At 44.8% G+C, this 19311-nt stretch overlaps 1 long non-coding RNA gene and 1 pseudogene across 1 annotated transcript; one reads left to right on the top strand and one right to left on the bottom strand.

Moving 5' to 3' along the window:
- Positions 1-12463: 12463 nt before the first annotated feature.
- On the bottom strand, positions 12464-13842 carry LOC127922449 (uncharacterized). Its single transcript, XR_008111394.1, has 3 exons — positions 13695-13842; positions 13231-13330; positions 12464-12756 (listed from the first exon to the last, which is right to left on the bottom strand). It is a non-coding gene; the product is annotated as an uncharacterized LOC127922449 (long non-coding RNA).
- A 721-nt stretch (positions 13843-14563) lies between these two features.
- LOC127922450 (thioredoxin-like) lies at positions 14564-18831 on the top strand (annotated as a pseudogene).
- Positions 18832-19311: the final 480 nt, after the last annotated feature.

The following is a 19311-nucleotide window of genomic DNA, read 5'->3' as shown; positions in this document are numbered from 1 at the left end:
CCATCCTCAGTGTTTAGACTCTGTTCAATAAGGTGTTCCATCCTCAGTGTTTAGACTCTGTGGTGTTCCATCCTCAGTGTTCAATAAGGTGTTCCATCCTCAGTGTTCAATAAGGTGTTCCATCCTCAGTGTTCAATAAGGTGTTCCTTCCTCAGTGTTTCAATATGGTGATCCTTTGCTTGTTTTGGTGTTGTACATGAAGGACCCCATATCCCTCTCCCTTCAGATGTGTGTGTGTGTGTGTGTGTGTGTGTGTGCGTGCGCGTGCGCGTGCGTGTGTGTGTGTGTGTGCGTGTGCCCGTGCGTGTGTGCGTGCGTGTGCGTGTGCGTGCGTGCGTGTGTGTGTGTGTGTGTGTGTGTGTGTGTGTGTGTGTGTGTGTGTGTGTGTGTGTGTGTGCGTTAAATAGAGATTCTCCTTTCATGTTGTTCATTCAGGCCAGCTTGCATTATTAAACAGTCTTTGATAATCATTTCACAACACCTCTGATTAGGATCACATTTGGTTCTTCTGACACACTGTAGTGCCCCTCCCCCCTCCTCGTCTCTATGGTAACCCCTTGATGTGTGGACCAACCAGGATGCGGTCAACAGGAGATGAGAGGATTGAGGTGTGAGTTTGTTGCTCCCTATGAAGGTCTTCAGTTATACACCCCATAGATCCTTCATTACAGGCCCTAACACCAGGTCTAGATCAGTTATACCCCATATATCCATTACAGAACCTAAAACCAGGTCTAGGTCAGTTATACAACATATATCCTTCATTACAGGCTCCTAATGCCAGGTCTAGGGTCAGTTATACAACACATAGATCCTTCATATATCTAGGATCAGTTATAACATTACAGGCCCCTAATGCCAGGTCTAGAATCAGTTACACAACCCATAGATCCTTCATTACAATGCAAGACTGAACGTAGATCAGTGTGTGTGTGTGTGTGTGTGTGTGTGTGTGTGTGTGTGTGTGTGTGTGTGTGTGTGTGTGTGTGTGCTGTGCGTGTGTGTGTCAAAGTGAGCACCTGTGCCAATGGAACACTACATGGGGCATCAGTATACCACCTGTCTAGAATGGAACACTACACTACATGAGGCTGTCAGTATACCACTGTCTTGATGAACTAGAATGGAACACTACACACTGGGGCTGTCAGTATACCACTGTCTTGATGAACTAGAATGGAACACTACATGGGGCTGTCAGTATACCACTGTCTTGACATGGGGCTGTCAGTATACCACTGTCTTGATGAACTAGAATGGAACACTACACTACATGGGGCTGTCAGTATACCACTGTCTTGATGAACTAGAATGGAAACTAGAATACACTACATGAGGCTGTCAGTATACCACTGTCTTGATGAACTAGAATGGAACACTACATGGGGCTGTCAGTATACCACTGTCTTGATGAACTAGAATGGAACACTACATGAGGCTGTCAGTATACCACTGTCTTGATGAACTAGAATGGAACACTACACTACATGGGGCTGTCAGTCTTGATGAACTAGAATGGAACACTACATGGGGCTGTCAGTATACCACTGTCTTGATGAACTAGAATGGAACACTACATGGGGCTGTCAGTATACCACTGTCTTGATGAACTAGAATGGAACACTACACTACATGGGGCTGTCAGTCTTGATGAACTAGAATGGAACACTACATGAGGCTGTCAGTATACCACTGTCTTGATGAACTAGAATGGAACACTACACTACATGGGGCTGTCAGTCTTGATGAACTAGAATGGAACACTACATGGGGCTGTCAGTATACCACTGTCTTGATGAACTAGAATGGAACACTACACTACATGGGGCTGTCAGGCTGTGAACTAGTATACATGGGGCAGTATACTGTCTTGATGAACTAGAATGGAACACTACACTACATGGGGCTGTCAGTATACCACTGTCTTGATGAACTAGAATGGAACACTACATGGGGCTGTCAGTATACCACTGTCTTGATGAACTAGAATGGAACACTACATGAGGCTGTCAGTATACCACTGTCTTGATGAACTAGAATGGAACACTACATGGGGCTGCAGTATACCACTGTCTTGAGAACTAGAATGGAACACTGGGGCTGTCAGTATACCACTGTCTTGATGAACTAGAATGGAACACTACATGGGGCTGTCAGTATACCACTGTCTTGATGAGCTAGAATGGAACACTACACTACATGGGGCTGTCAGTATACCACTGTCTTGATGAACTAGAATGGAACACTACACTACATGGGGCTGTCAGTATACCACTGTCTTGATGAACTAGAATGGAACACTACATGGGGCTGTCAGTATACCACTGTCTTGATGAACTAGAATGGAACACTACACTACATGGGGCTGTCAGTATACCACTGTCTTGATGAACTAGAATGGAACACTACATGGGGCTACATGGGGCTGAATGGAACAGTATACCACTGTCTTGATGAACTAGAATGGAACACTACATGGGGCTGTCAGTATACCACTGTCTTGATGAACTAGAATGGAACACTACATGGGGCTGTCAGTATACCACTGTCTTGATGAACTAGAATGGAACACTACACTACATGAGGCTGTCAGTAAACCACTGTCTTGATGAACTAGAATGGAACACTACATGAGGCTGTCAGTAAACCACTGTCTTGATGAACTAGAATGGAACACTACACTACATGGGGCTGTCAGTATACCACTGTCTTGATGGACTAATGGATGGAACACTGTGATAAACTAGCGTCCTGTCCAGGGGGTTTACTTGACTTCTAATTTACACCTCACATCACTGCGTGTTTCTGAAGAGCAGGTGTAACCTTCCGGTCGTAGGACTGCTGTGCAACCGCAGGCTGATTTAATGGAGAGACAGTTATTGTCGAGAATGAATTACAACAGTCTGTTTTCGACAACACACCGTGAATGTAGCGGATTAAAATAGCGTGGAGAGGGGGGCAGGATTGTTCTGAAATTACATTTGCATAACCCGCCCCTGCATAACGAGCTGTCCGGTTCAGTCTGCGTGGTCCTCAGTGCCTTACTCGAAACAGACAACCAGGAGGAAATATACCGGCAGGAAGGACTCTAAAACTATCAACATGATCATTATAATCGAAGATAAGGTGAGATGCTGTTCGTGGAAGGGGGTATTTGCCCATATAGTTTTTAGCTAAAGTGTACTGTAACTAGTTATATTAGGCGAGAATCAAGACTTGTTGAAAATGGTCAGGATAGACAGGCACGTTGTTGCAAACCTCCCACATGATCGTTTTACCATGTTTTGGTTTTCAATAAAAAATAAAGAATAAACTAGTTAACGTTCGCTAGTTATTTTAGTTAGCGACTTGACAGATGCACACATTTTTACATTTGAATTAAAATGTATTTAATTTTTTTGGTGTTGAGATAACTGGTTATTGGTCCTGGAACAGAATCAGCAGTGGATTCACCTAAAGCACATTCGCCATGTTGAGATCTCACCATTTAATAAAAAAAAAATATTAATTACAACTCTTAATCGAAACTATTAAAAAACACGATAATTATTTAATACATCGCTTTTGTATACAGCTAACAATTTTTGTAATTATTATTATATATATATTTTTTTTAAAGAACAGATAGCTAGAACGACACGGCTGATATGACATATTCACAACGAGTCGTCTTTCTCCGGGTTTATGCAGACGCGTGGGCCTTGAACGGGAATAGTGCACAGTAATTCACATGGTGCTGAACCCCAGCTAGTCTATACTATATTAAACGGGAATAGTGCACCGTAATTCACATGGTTTGAACCCTAGCTAGTCTATACTATATTAAACAGAATAGTGCCCACATGGTGCTTTGAACCCAGTAGTCTATACTATATTAAACAGGAATAGTGCACAGTAATTCACATGGTGCTTTGAACCCCAGCTAGTCTATACTATATTAAATGGGAATAGTGCACAGTAATTCACATGGTGCTTTGAACCCTGGCTAGTCTATACTATATTAAATGGGAATAGTGCACAGTAATTCATGGTGCTTTGAACCCTGGCTAGTCTATACTATATTAAATGGGAATAGTGCACAGTAATTCACATGGTGCTTTGAACCCTATACTATATTAAATGGCTAGTCTATACTATATATAAACGGGAATAGTGCACAGTATTTCACATGGTGCTTTGAACCCTGGCTAGTCTATACTATATTAAACGGGAATAGTGCACAGTAATTCACATGGTGCATTGAACCCTAGCTAGTCTATACTATATTACATGCCGGGAGGTTGTAAAAAATGTTTAATCGTTTAGGCAACAGCTGCTATTTATATACAATGCATGGTTGGTGCGACTGAGCTAAATTATTTTTAACTATAGTTGCACTACAGCAAGTCAAACGTTGAGCCAGAGGTGACTAAACATGCCCGTTAGCCATTATTTAGCTGCATTTTGTAGTGTTTTTTTTCTTCTCGGGTACTGTTTATGCAAAGCCAGCTAGCTACACGGTTTAGCATATGTCTCCATCTTACTGTCACTCTGTACATTAGACAGATAACGTTATCTTACTCTCTAAACCCTGCAAGCAAGAGGTAATTATGCCCCGTCACACGTGGCTCAAATTGTGGGATCAAGAATCATGTGTCAAGGATGAGTATTTTAGACAGCTGACCCTGTCGTCAAAAGACGGAACGAAAGTAAAGATTTATCCGACCTGACATTTAGTCCCGTCTTTCGGCCTTTACCCGCTCATTCATTATATACTCTGTCCCGCCGTTCTCCGATGAGGTTTAAGGTCGCGTTTGGTATTCAATAAATGTTTTGTTACCGCCACCTACTAGACTGGTATATAAGGTATATACGGTATACCTCCCTTATAATTTGCTTTAAGAAAATAAAATCAACAAATACCCCACCATCTAACTCTACACTCAACCCCCCACGCTACTCCACTATTTAAATCCATCTAGTCGCACCTCAGGCCAACAGCCTGAAAAAGACAGGACACCACCACCGAATACCTCTGCAGCTGCCACCAGAACCTCTATTCTCTGTGACTTACGATCCCTCCCTGCAGTACAGTTGATAGCTAAATATATAGATAGATAGAGCTATAAATATCTATCCATTTATTTATAGCTATATATATACAGTGGGGCAAAATATTTAGTCAGCCACCACTGTGCAAGTTCTCCCACTTAAAAATATGGGAGAGGCCTGTACTTTCATCATAGGTACACTTCAACTATGACAGACAAAATGAGAAAAAAATCCAGAAAAATCACATTGTAGGATTTTTAATGAATTTATTTGCAAATTATGGTGGAAAATAAGTATAAATTATAAAAGTCCAATCTTACTGAAACATCTATATCACTTGTTGGTTTATCCTCTGTACTGGTACAAATGTACTTCTCTTGACCCATCTTCCTCTACTTTCTTCACTGCCTCAACATATGACAACTTCTGCTCTACTCTGATCCTGGAAACCTCAACCTGTCTCTCTCTCTCACACGGTCCTGACCCTGGAAACCTCAACCTGTCTCTCTCTCAAACACGGTCTCTGACCCTGGAAACCTCAACCTGTCTCTCTCTCACGGGACGTCTCTGACCCTAGAAACCTCAACCTGTCTCTCTCACACGGGACGCTTCTGATCCCCAGCTCCATGGGCACCCTTACAATTAACACCTACTACTACTTTCCCCAATGCTATACACTCTTACAACTTCTGCTCTACTCTGGAATCGTACCAGGGTATGTAGTGACGCCTCTAGCACTGAGATGCAGAGCCTTAGACCTCTGCGCCACCTTAATTCATGATTCTATATATCTGAGCCTCTCTATCATCTCTATCCTCTCTGAGTCCTCTATCCTCTCTGAGTCCCTCTATCCCCTCTGAGTCCCTCAAGCCTCTATCCCTCTGAGTCCCCTCTATCCTCTCTGAGTCCCTCTATCCCTCTGAGTCCTCTCTATCCTCTCTGAGTCCCTCCTCTGAGTCCCCATCCTCTCTGGAGTCCCTCTATCCTCTCTAGTCCCTCTCCTGAGTCCCTCTATCCTCTCTATCCTCTCTGGAGTCCTCTATCCTATCCTCTCTATCCTCTCTGAGCCTCTCTCTGAGCTTCTATCCCTCTGAGTCCCTCTGAGTCCCTCTATCCTCTCTGAGTCCCTCTATCCTCTCTATGCTCTCTGAGCCTCTATCCTCTCTGAGCCTCTCTATCCTCTCTGAGCCTCTATCCTCTCTGAGTCTCTCTATCCTCTCTGAGTCCCTCTATCCCTCTCTGAGTCCTCTATCCTCTCTGAGCCTCTCTATCCTCTCTGAGCTCCTCTCTATCCCTCTCTGTGTCCTCTATCCTCCTCTGAGTCCTCTATCCTCTCTGAGTCCCTCTATCCTCTGAGTCCCTCTATCCTCCTCTGAGCCTTCTATCCTCCTCGAGCTCCTCTCTGGAGTCCTCTATCCTCTCTGAGCCTCTATCCTCTCTGAGCCTCTCTATCCTCTCTGAGCCTCTATCCTCTCTGAGCCTCTCTATCCTCTCTGAGTCCCTCTCTATCCTCTCTATCCTCTCTGGAGTCCCTCTATCCTCTGAGTCCTCTATCCTCTCTGAGCCTCTATCCTCTCTGAGCCTCTATCCTCTCTGAGTCCCTCTATCCTCTCTATCCTCTCTGGAGCCTCTCTATCCTCTCGGGAGTCCCTCTATCCCTCTCTGAGCCTCTCTATCCTCTCTGAGCCTCTATCCCTCTCTGAGCCTCTATCCCTCTCTGAGCCTCTCTATCCTCTCTGAGCCTCTATCCTCTCTGGAGCCTCTATCCTCTCTGAGTCCCTCAAGCCTCTCTATCCTCTCTCTGAGCCTCTCTATCCTCTCCACCAAAATAGCCCTCTATCCTCTCTGCATTATGTCCTCTCATTCCCTTTAGCCTCTCTATCCTTTCTGAGCCTACACGTATCCTCTCTGGCAGTCCCTCTATCCTCTCTGAGCCTCTCTATCCTCTCTGAGCCTCGTTCTCTATCCTCTCTGAGCCTCTCTATCCTCTCTGAGCTCTCTATCCTCTCTGAGCCTCTCTATCCTCTCTGAGCCTCTCTATCCTCTCTGAGTCCAGAGACATCAAGCCTCTCTATCCCTCTGAGTCCTCCTGTTAACATGTCTCTCTGTACCTGGCATCCACCAAAATACCCCATTGTGTTCTTCCCCCACAGTTACAGCACTTAACCTTCCCAAGGTGCATTATGGGACAAATTACAAGAACCAGAGACGCTTCCTCATTCCCTTTAACCAGGTCTTTTCTTTTCCTTTCCACTGAGCAGCTACACACGTCTCCATCCTTTGGCATTTAAAACGCTGCAGTGTTATGGGAAAAATTCTCTTGAACATTGAAAGCTACAGGAATCCTTTCTGTTGAGGCCAACAAACAAAAAACAACAACTCAGCTTTCACTTCCTTGTGACCTTCTGTTCGTTGACCGATCAATCTGTTGGTTTCCGTCACTCGGCCTCCCTTCACATTGGTCTTTAACATATCACACCTATCACGGCTGTGATTGGGTGTCCCTTCTATAGGGTGGCGACGCACTGGCCCAGCGTCGTCTGACTTTGGCACGGGGAGGGGGGACTCTCTCTCTCTATTAGTAAAGAACCAGAGAATTTGTTCTTAACTGACTTGCCTAGTATAAGAACCAGAGACATGACTGTTAACGTGTTGACTCTACCTAGTATAAGAACCAGAGACATGACTGTTAACATGTTGACTATCTCCTCTACCTAGTATAAGAACCAGAGACATGACTGTTAACATGTTGACTCTCTCCTCTACCTAATATAAGAACCAGAGACATGACTGTTAACGTGTTGACTCTCTCCTCTACCTAGTATAAGAACCAGAGACATGACTGTTAACATGTTGACTCTCTCCTCTACCTAGTATAAGAACCAGAGACATGACTGTTAACATGTTGACTCTACCTAGTATAAGAACCAGAGACATGACTGTTAACATGTTGACTCTCTCCTCTACCTAGTATAAGAACCAGAGACATGACTGTTAACGTGTTGACTCTCTCCTCTACCTAGTATAAGAACCAGAGACATGACTGTTAACATGTTGACTCTCTCCTCTACCTAGTATAAGAACCAGAGACATGACTGTTAACATGTTGACTCTCTCCCCCCACCTAGTATAAGAACCAGAGACATGACTGTTAACATGTTGACTCTCTCCTCTACCTAGTATAAGAACCAGAGACATGACTGTTAACATGTTGACTCTCCTCTACCTAGTATAAGAACCAGAGACATGACTGTTAACATGTTGACTCTCTCCTCTACCTAGTATAAGAACCAGAGACATGACTGTTAACATGTTGACTCTCTCCTCTACCTAGTATAAGAACCAGAGACATGACTGTTAACATGTTGACTCTCTCCTCTACCTAATATAAGAACCAGGGACATGACTGTTAACGTGACTCTCTCTCTACCTAGTATAAGAACCAACATGTTGACTCTACCTAGTATAAGAACCAGAGACATGACTGTTAACATAGTTGACTCTACCTAGTATAAGAACCAGAGACATGACTGTTAACATGTTGACTCTACCTAGTATAAGAACCAGAGACATGACTGTTAACATGTTGACTCCTCCTCTACCTAATATAAGAACCAGAGACATGACTGTTAACATGTTGACTCTACCTAGTATAAGAACCAGAGACATGACTGTTAACATGTTGACTTCTACCTAGTATAAGACCCAGAGAGACATGACTGTTAACATGTTGACTTCTACCTAGTATAAGAACCAGAGACATGACTGTTAACATGTTGACTTCTCTCCTCTACCTAGTATAAGAACCAGAGACATGACTGTTAACATGTTGACTCTCCTCTCTACCTAGTATAAGACCCAGAGACATGACTGTTAACATGTTGACTCTCCTCTACCTAGTATAAGAACCAGAGACATGACTGTTAACATGTTGACTCTCTCCTCTACCTAGTATAAGAACCAGAGACATGACTGTTAACATGTTGACTCTCTCCTCTACCTAGTATAAGAACCAGAGACATGACTGTTAACATGTTGACTCTCTCCTCTACCTAATATAAGAACCAGAGACATGACTGTTAACGTGTTGACTCTCTCCTCTACCTAGTATAAGAACCAGAGACATGACTGTTAACATGTTGACTCTCTCTACCTAGTATAAGAAACAGAGACATGACTGTTAACATGTTGACTCTACCTAGTATAAGAACCAGAGACATGACTGTTAACATGTTGACTCTCTCCTCTACCTAGTATAAGAAACCAGAGACATGACTGTTAACGTGTTGGACTCTCTCCTACCTAGTATAAGAACCAGAGACATGACTGTTAACATGTTGACTCTCTCCTCTACCTAGTATAAGAACCAGAGACATGACTGTTAACATGTTGACTCTCCTCCCTAGTATAAGAACCAGAGACATGACTGTTAACATGTTGACTCTACCCAGTATAAAAGAACCAGAGACATGACTGTTAACATGTTGACTCTCTCCTCTACCTAGTAGAACCAGAGACATGACTGTTAACATGTTGACTCTACCTAGTATAAAGAACCTGACTGTTACCTAATATAAGAACCAGAGACATGACTGTTAACATGTTGACTCTCTCCTCTACCTAGTATAAGAACCAGAGACATGACTGTTAACATGTTGATTCTACCTAGTATAAGAACCAGAGACATGACTGTTAACATGTTGACTCTCTCCTCTACCTAGTATAAGAACCAGAGACATGACTGTTAACATGTTGACTCTACCTAGTATAAGAACCAGAGACATGACTGTTAACATGTTGACTCTACCTAGTATAAGAACCAGAGACATGACTGTTAACGTGTTGACTCTACCTAGTACAAGAACCAGAGACATGACTGTTAACATGTTGACTCTCTCCTCTACCTAATATAAGAACCAGAGACATGACTGTTAACATGTTGACTCTACCTAGTATAAGAACCAGAGACATGACTGTTAACATGTTGACCTCTACCTAGTATAAGAACCAGAGACATGACTGTTAACATGTTGACTCTTACCTAGTATAAGAACCAGAGACATGACTGTTAACCTATGTTGACGTCTCTCCTCTACCTAGTCAAGAAACCAGAGACATGACTGTTAACATGTTGACTCTCTCCTGTACCTAGTATAAGACCCAGAGACATGACTGTTAACATGTTGACTCTGTAGTATAAGAACCAGAGACATGACTGTTAACATGTTGACTCTCTCCTCTACCTAGTATAAGAACCAGAGACATGACTGTTAACATGTTGACTCTGTAGTATAAGAACCAGAGACATGACTGTTAACATGTTGACTCTGTGTGTATAAGAACCAGAGACATGACTGTTAACATGTTGACTCTCCTCTACCTAGTATAAGAACCAGAGACATGACTGTTAACATGTTGACTCTCTCCTCTACCTAGTATAAGAACCAGAGACATGACTGTTAACATGTTGACTCTCTCCTCTACCTAGTATAAGAACCAGAGACATGACTGTTAACATGTTGACTTCTCCTCTACCTAGTATAAGAACCAGAGACATGACTGTTAACATGTTGACTCTCTCCTCTACCTAGTATAAGAACCAGAGACATGACTGTTAACATGTTGAACCAGGACATCTCTGACTCTACCTAGTATAAGAACCAGACATGACTGTTAACATGTTGACTCTACTCCTGACTAACGTGTTGACTAGTATAAGAACCAGAGACATGACTGTTAACATGTTGACTCTACTCTAGTATAAGAACCAGAGACATGACTGTTAACATGTTGACTCTACCTAGTATAAGAACCAGAGAGACATGACTGTTAACATGTTGACTCTCTCCTCTACCTAGTATAAGAACCAGAGACAACATGTTGACTGTTAAGAACATGACTGTTAACATGTTGACTCTACCTAGTATAAGAACCAGAGACATGACTGTTAACATGTTGACTCTACCTAGTATAAGAACCAGAGACATGACTGTTAACATGTTGACTCCTCTACCTAGTATAAGAACCAGAGACATGACTGTTAACATGTTGACTCTCTCCTCTACCTAGTATAAGAACCAGAGACATGACTGTTAACGTGTTGACTTCTACCTAGTATAAGAACCAGAGACATGACTGTTGACTCTCTCCCTCTACCTAGTATAAGAACCAGAGACATGACTGTTAACATGTTGACTCTCTCCTCTACCTAGTATAAGAACCAGAGACATGACTGTTAACATGTTGACTCTACCTAGTATAAGAACCAGAGACATGACTGTTAACATGTTGACTCTACCAGTATAAGAACCAGAGACATGACTGTTAACATGTTGACTCTCTCCTAGTATAAGAACCAGAGACATGACTGTTAACATGTTGACTCTCTCCCCTACCTAGTATAAGAACCAGGAGACATGACTGTTAACGTGTTGACTCTCTCCTACCTAGTATAAGAACCAGAGACATGACTGTTAACATGCTGACTCTCTCCTTCTACCTAGTATAAGAACCAGGATGGATGTTGACTCGTATTAAGTGTCTGTGTGTATTTATAGTAGCTAATAGTTATCTTGGATTAAAAAGGCTATAACAGATCCGGGATAACAGACCCGCTATAACAGAACCAGTAGATGACCGGGATAACAGAACCCCACTATAACAGAACCAGTAGACCCGAACCAGGATAACAGAACCAGTAGACCCTCTATAACAGAACCAGTAGATCCGGTAGATATAACAGAACCAGTAGACCCTATAACAGAACCAGTAGACCCACGATAACAGACCCGCTATAACAAACCAGTAGATCCGGGATAACAGAACCAGTAGACCCTATAACAGAACTAGACCCGCTACAGAACCAGTAGACCCTCTATAACAGAACCAGTAGACCCGCTAGAACAGAACCAGTAGACCTCTATAACAGAACCAGTAGACCCTCTATAACAGACCCGCTATAACAGATCCAGTAGACCCTGTATAACAGAACCAGTAGACCCGCTATAACAGAACCAGTAGACCCTCTATAACAGAACCAGTAGACCCTCTATAACAGAACCAGTAGACCCGCTATAACAGACCCGCTATAACAGAACCAGTAGACCCACTATAACAGAACCTGTAGACCCTCTATAACAGAACCAGTAGACCCGCTATAACAGAACCAGTAGACCCTCTATAACAGAACCAGTAGACCCTCTATAACAGAACCAGTAGACCCTCTATAACAGAACCAATAGACCCTATAACAGAACCAGTAGACCCTCTATAACAGAACCAGTAGACCCTCTATAACAGAACCAGTAGACCCTCTATAGCAGAACCAGTAGACCTGCTATAACAGACCCTCTATAACAGAACCAGTAGACCTCTATAACAGAAACCAGTAGACCTCTATAACAGAACCAGTAGACCCTCTATAACAGAACCAGTAGACCCTCTATAACAGAACCAGTAGACCCTCTATAACAGACCCCCTATAACAGAACCAGTAGACCCTCTATAACAGACCCGCTATAACAGAACCAGTAGACCCTGTATAACAGAACCAGTAGACCCGCTATAACAGACCCTCTATAACAGAACCAGTAGACCCACTATAACAGAACCAGTAGACCCTCTATAACAGAACCAGTAGACCCTCTATAACAGAACCAGTAGACCCTCTATAACAGAACCAGTAGACCCTCTATAACAGAACCAGTAGACCCTCTATAACAGAACCTGTATACCCGCTATAACAGAACCTGTAGACCCTCTATAACAGAACCAGTAGACCCGCTTATAACAGAACCAGTAGACCCACTATAACAGAACCAGTAGACCCTCTATAGCAGAACCAGTAGACCCTGCAGAACCAGTAGACCCTATAACAGAACCAGTAGACCCTCTATAACAGAACCAGTAGACCACTATAACAGAACCAGTAGACCCTCTATAACAGAACCAGTAGACCCTCTATAACAGAACCAGTAGACCCTCTATAACAGAACCAGTAGACCTCTATAACAGAACCAGTAGACCCTCTATAACAGAACCAGTAGACCCTCTATAACAGAACCAGTAGACCCTCTATAACAGAACCAGTAGACCCGCTAGACAGAACCAGTAGACCCTGTATAACAGAACCAGTAGACCCGCTATAACAGAACCAGTAGACCCTCTATAACAGAACCAGTAGACCCTCTATAACAGAACCAGTAGACCCTCTATAACAGAACCAGTAGACCCTCTATAACAGAACCAGTAGACCCTCTATAACAGAACCAGTAGACCCTCTATAACAGAACCAGTAGACCTGCTATAACAGAACCAGTAGACCCCTATAGAGAACCAGTAGACTCTATAACAGAACCAGTAGACCCTCTATAACAGAACCAGTAGACCTAGACCCTCTATAACAGAACCAGTAGACCCTCTATAACAGAACCAGTAGACCCTATAACTAGACCTAACAGAACCAGTAGACCTCTATAACAGAACCAGTAGACCCACTATAACAGAACCAGTAGACCCTCTATAACAGAACCAATAGACCCTCTATAACAGAACCAGTAGACCCTATAAACCAGCCCTATAACAGAACCAATAGACCCTCTATAACAGAACCAGTAGACCCGTTATAACAGAACCAGTAGACCTCTATAACAGAACCAGTAGACCCTCTATAACAGAACCAGTAGACCCTCTATAACAGAACCAGTAGACCCTCTATAACAGAACCAGTAGACCCTCTATAGCAGAACCAGTAGACCCTCTATAGCAGAACCAGTAGACCCTCTATAACAGAACCAGTAGACCCTCTATAACAGAACCAGTAGACCTCTATAACAGAACCAGTAGACCCTCTATAACAGAACCAGTAGACCCTCTATAACAGAACCAGTAGACCCTCTAACAGAACCAGTATAACAGAACCAGTAGACCCTCTATAACAGAACCAGTAGACCCTCTATAACAGAACCAGTAGACCCTCTATAACAGAACCAGTAGACCCTCTATAACAGAACCAGTAGACCTATAACAGAACCAGTAGACCCTCTATAACAGAACCAGTAGACCCTCTATAACAGAACCAGTAGACCCCCTATAACAGAACCAGTAGACCCTCTATAACAGAACCAGTAGACCCTCTATAACAGAACCAGTAGACCCTCTATAACAGAACCAGTAGACCTGCTATAACAGAACCAGTAGACCCTCTATAACAGAACCAGTAGACCCTCTATAACAGAACCAGTAGACCCTCTATAACAGAACCAGTAGACCCTCTATAACAGAACCAGTAGACCCTCTATAACAGAACCAGTAGACCCTCTATAACAGAACATCTGTGAAATCCAGTGACCCTGTGTGTGTGTAGACCTGTATAGCAGTGTAGACCCTGTAACTAGAACCAGTAGACCCTGTGTGTGTGACCACTGTGTGTAGTGTGTGTGTGTTATGGTTTTGACAGTGACCTGTGTGTGTGTGTGTGTGTGTGTGCGTGCGTGCGTGCGGTGCGTGTGGTGTGTGCGTGTGTGTGTGTGTTTCCCAGGAGGCCTTCGACAAGGCCCTGGAGGAGGCAGGAGATAAACTGGTGGTGAACCAGTGGACTTCACAGCCACGTGGTGCGGCCCCTGTCAGAGCATCGCTCCTTTCTTCAAGGTGACCTTCTAATCCACCTTGTATTTAAATAGAACCAGTAGACACTTACTGCACTTTCTACTGGGTAGTTGGTCCGCTTTGAAGAACCAGTAGACCCTCTAGTCTATAAATTATCTGACCTCATTTCCCTCTTCTTCTCTGAATCCTCTTTTCTCTTCAGAACTAGACCCCTCCGGTCTTCAGAACCAGTCCCTCTATAACAGAACCAGTCCTCATCCCATCCTCTGTGAACCAGTAGACCTCTGTAACAGAACTGTCTGTCTGTCCAGTAGTCTGTCTAACAGAACCAGTAGACCTCTGTCAGAACCAGTAGACTCTGTAACAGAACCAGTAGACCCTATAACAGAACCAGTAGACCTCTATAACAGAACCAGTAGACCTCTATAACAGAACCAGTAGACTCCTCTGTCTCCAGTGTCTCTAGCAGAACCAGTCTCATAACAGAACCAGTAGACCCTCTATAACTGTGATCACACAAAACACACCTCTGTCTGTTGGCAATAAAGGTAATGGTGCTCTAGTTATGGTTTTGACGTGTGTCTGTCTCTCTGTCTGGTGTGCGCAAGGGCAGCGTGCGTGCGTGTCTGTGTCTCTGTCTGTCTGTCTGTCTGTCTCAGGGAGATCTGTGGTGTCTCCTCTGTCTCCATCTCTGTCTCTTCAAGGTGACCTTCTAATCCACCTTGTATTTAAATAGGAGACACTTACTGCACTTTCTACTGCGTTGGTCCGCCTTTGAAACGGGATGTGGAGTTAAAATTATCTGACCTCTGTCTCTCTTCTGAATCTCTTTCTCTTCATCCTCTCCTCCGGTCTTCCTCTCTCCTCATCCCCTGTGTCTCTGTCTCTCTCTGTCTGTCTGTCTCTGTCCTGTCTCTCTCTCTGCCTCTCTCTGTCTGTCTCTCTCTCTCTGTCTGTCTCTCTGTCTCTGTCTCTCTCTATCTCTGTTGTCTGTCTCTCTCCCTCTGTCTGTCTGTCTCTCTGTCTGTCTCTCTGTCTGCTGTCTCCTGGGTCTCTCTGTCTGTCTATCTGTGTGGTCTTCCTGAAGGTTGACTCTCTCTCTCTCTCTCTCTCTGTCTCTGTCTCTGTCTCTCTCTGTCTCTCGTGTCTCTCTCTCTCTCTCTCTCTCTCTGTCTCTCTCTGTCTCAGACTGTCTCAGCCATCTCTCTCTCTCTCACAGCCTTTATCCATACAGCAACTCTCTGTTAACAGATCTGGGATCTCTCTCTGCCCTCTGTCACAGCCTTTATCCATCTGTCTCTCTCTCTGTTAACAGATCTGGGATCAGCCATCTGCCCATGATCACAGCCTGGTCTTCCAGGTACGTGGAACATTGAGCAACAGATCTGGGATCAGCCATCTGCCCATGATCACAGCCTTTATCCATACAGCAAACATTATTAACAGATCTGGGATCAGCCATCTGCCCTAATCACAGCCTTTATCCATACAGCAACATTATTAACAGATCTGGGATCAGCCATCTGCCCATGATCACAGCCTTTATCCATACAGCAACAGTATTAACAGATCTGGGATCAGCCATCTGCCCACACAGCCTTATCCAGCAACACTGGTCTGATGTAACCAACTGGGGATCAGTCCATCTGCCTCTCTAATCTCTGCCTTTGGTCCATATAGCAACATTATTAACAGATCTCTCCTCAGCCATCTGCTATCACTGTCCCTTCCCATTCAGCAACAGTATTAACAGATCTGGGATCAGCCATCTGCCCACACCTGTTTCAACACCTCCCTCTCTGTCCTTGTCCTGTCTCCCTCTTCCCTGTCTGCTCTGCCTCTGTCTCTCTGCCCTTCCTTTCTGTCTCCCTCTCTCCCCCATCCTCCCTCTGTCTCTCTGTCCTCCCCTTGTCTCCCCCTTCCCTCCCCCCCTTCTGTCTCCCTCCTCCCTCTTTTCTCTCTCCTCTGTTCCTCCCTCTGTCTCCCCTCCTCCCTCTGTCTCCTCTTCCCTCTGTCTCCCCTCCTCTGTCTCTCTGCCTCCCTCTCTGCCTCTGCCCTCCCTCTGTCTCTCTGTCCTCCTCTCTGTCTCCTCTCTGTCTCTCTCCCTCCTCCTCTCTGTCTCCCTCCTCCTCCCCTCCTCCCCTCTCCGTTCCCCTCCTCCCTCTGTCTCTCCCTCCTCCCTCTGTCTCCCTCCTCCCTCTCTGTCTCCCTCTCCTCCCTCTGTCTCCCCCCCTCCTCCCTGTCTCCCTCCTCCTCTCTGTCTCCCCCTCCTCCTCTGCCCTCTCCCCCCTCCTCCCTCTCTGTCTCCCCTCCTCTCAGCCTCCCCCTCCTCCCTTTCTCCAGGATGTGGCCAGTTTCTGTGACATCAAGTGTATGCCAACATTCCACTTCTACAAGAACCAGAAGAAGGTAGGAGGAGTCTGCTGGTAGTCTTAAAGAGACAGTTCCTAATTTAAACTGGAAGGTAGGAGGAGTCTGCTGGTAGTCTTAAAGAGACAGTTCCTAATTTAAACTGGAAGGTAGGAGGAGTCTGCTGGTAGTCTTAAAGAGACAGTTCCTAATTTAAACTGGAAGGTAGGAGTCTGCTGGTAGTCTTAAAGAGACAGATCCTAATTTAAACTGGAAGGTAGGAGGAGTCTGCTGGTAGTCTTAAAGAGACAGTTCCTAATTTTAACTGGAAGTTAGGAGTCTGCTGGTATTAAGGTAGGAGGAGTCTGCTGGTAGTCTTAAAGAGACAGTTCCTCATTTTAACTGGAAGTTAGGAGTCTGCTGGTATTAAGGTAGGAGGAGTCTGCTGGTAGTCTTAAAGAGACAGTTCCTAATTTTAACTGGAAGGTAGGAGTCTGCTGGTAGTCTTAAAGAGACAGTTCCTCATTTTAACTGGAAGGTAGGAGGAGTCTGCTGGTAGTCTTAAAGAGACAGTTCCTAATTTTAACTGGAAGGTAGGAGTCTGCTGGTAGTCTTAAAGAGACAGATCCTAATTTAAACTGGAAGGTAGGAGGAGTCTGCTGGTAGTCTTAAAGAGACAGTTCCTAATTTTAACTGGAAGTTAGGAGTCTGCTGGTATTAAGGTAGGAGGAGTCTGCTGGTAGTCTTAAAGAGACAGTTCCTCATTTTAACTAGAAGGTAGGAGGAGTCTGCTGGTAGTCTTAAAGACACAGTTCCTAATTTTAACTAGAAGGTAGGAGGAGTCTGCTGGTAGTCTTAAAGAGACAGTTCCTAATTTTAACTAGAAGGTAGGAGGAGTCTGCTGGTAGTCTTAAAGAGACAGTTCCTCATTTTAACTAGAAGGTAGGAGGAGTCTGCTGGTGGTCTTAAAGAGACAGTTCCTCATTTTAACTAGAAGGTAGGAGGAGTCTGCTGGTAGTCTTAAAGAGACAGTTCCTAATTTTAACTAGAAGGTAGGAGGAGTCTGCTGGTAGTCTTAAAGAGGCAGTCAGCAGTTCCTAATTTTAAACCACTTTGTGACACATTCTGCTGTAAGAAGCTCTATTTAAACTGAGACTCGGAGATATGAGGTTGAGCTACGGGACAGGAAACGGCAGAGAAGTTTCCTGGCGCTTCACATCTCTTCGTTTGTTGTGGAAACACACCCATATTCCCATACTGTTTGTTTACTTCGTGCATCGCTGACTCTAATCAACAATCGGTTGATTCATTGATTGGTTAGGTGGTTGATTCATTGATTGGTTAGGTGGTTGATTGATTGATTGGTTAGGTGGTTGATTCATTGATTGGTTAGGTGGTTGATTGATTGGTTAGGTGGTTGATTCATTGATTGGTTAGGTGGTTGATTGATTGGTTAGGTGGTTGATTCATTGATTGGTTAGGTGATTGATTGATTGATTGGTTAGGTGATTGATTGATAAATGTATTTGATTGGTTGTTGTGTTCCAGGTGGAGGAGTTCTCAGGGTCCAATCAGGCCAAACTGGAGGAGCTGGTCAACACTCACAAATAAACACACACCCGTCTGTCTCCTCTCCTCTCTCTCACCTGTCTCAATTCACCTGAGGACGCCCCCAAGCCTTCCACCCTGTCCTCAACTGATTTGACAGGATGCCTGAATGCCTTCCACCCAATCCTCCCTTTCTCTTCCCCCAATCTACATAGAATCTGCCTTTCACCGTCCTCTGTTTTCCCTTCCCCTTCTCCCTGTCCCCCCCACCTCACCGGTCTCTCTCCCCCTGTCTCCCTCTCTCCCACTCCGGTTTCTCTCCCCCGTCTCCCTCCTCTCTCCCCCATCTCCCTCTCTCCCACCCCGGTTTCTCTCTCCCCGTCTCCCTCCTCTCTCCCCTGTCTCCCTCCTCTCTCCCCCTGTCTCCCTCCTCTCTCCCCCTGTCTCCCTCTCTCTCCCCCGTCTCCCTCCTCTCTCCCCCTGTCTCCCTCTCTCCCCCCCGTCTCCCTCCCTCCCCCTGGTTTCTCCCCCCGTCTCCCTCCCTCCCCGTCTCTCTCTCTCCCCCCGTCTCCCTCCCTCCCCCCGGTTTCTCTCTCCCCGTCTCCCTCCTCTCTCCCCCTGTCTCCCTCCTCTCTCCCCTGTCTCCCTCCTCTCTCCCCTGTCTCCCTCTCTCCCCCCGTCTCCCTCCTCTCTCCCCCTGTCTCCCTCTCTCCCCCCGTCTCCCTCCCTCCCCCTGGTTTCTCCCCCGTCTCCCTCCCTCCCCGTCTCTCTCTCTCC

Source organism: Oncorhynchus keta, unplaced genomic scaffold (genome assembly GCF_023373465.1).
Source record: "Oncorhynchus keta strain PuntledgeMale-10-30-2019 unplaced genomic scaffold, Oket_V2 Un_contig_25732_pilon_pilon, whole genome shotgun sequence".
NCBI classification, from domain to species: domain Eukaryota; kingdom Metazoa; phylum Chordata; class Actinopteri; order Salmoniformes; family Salmonidae; genus Oncorhynchus; species Oncorhynchus keta.
The sequence above is the reverse complement of the archived record's forward strand: the minus strand, read 5'-3'. Positions and strand labels throughout refer to the sequence as shown.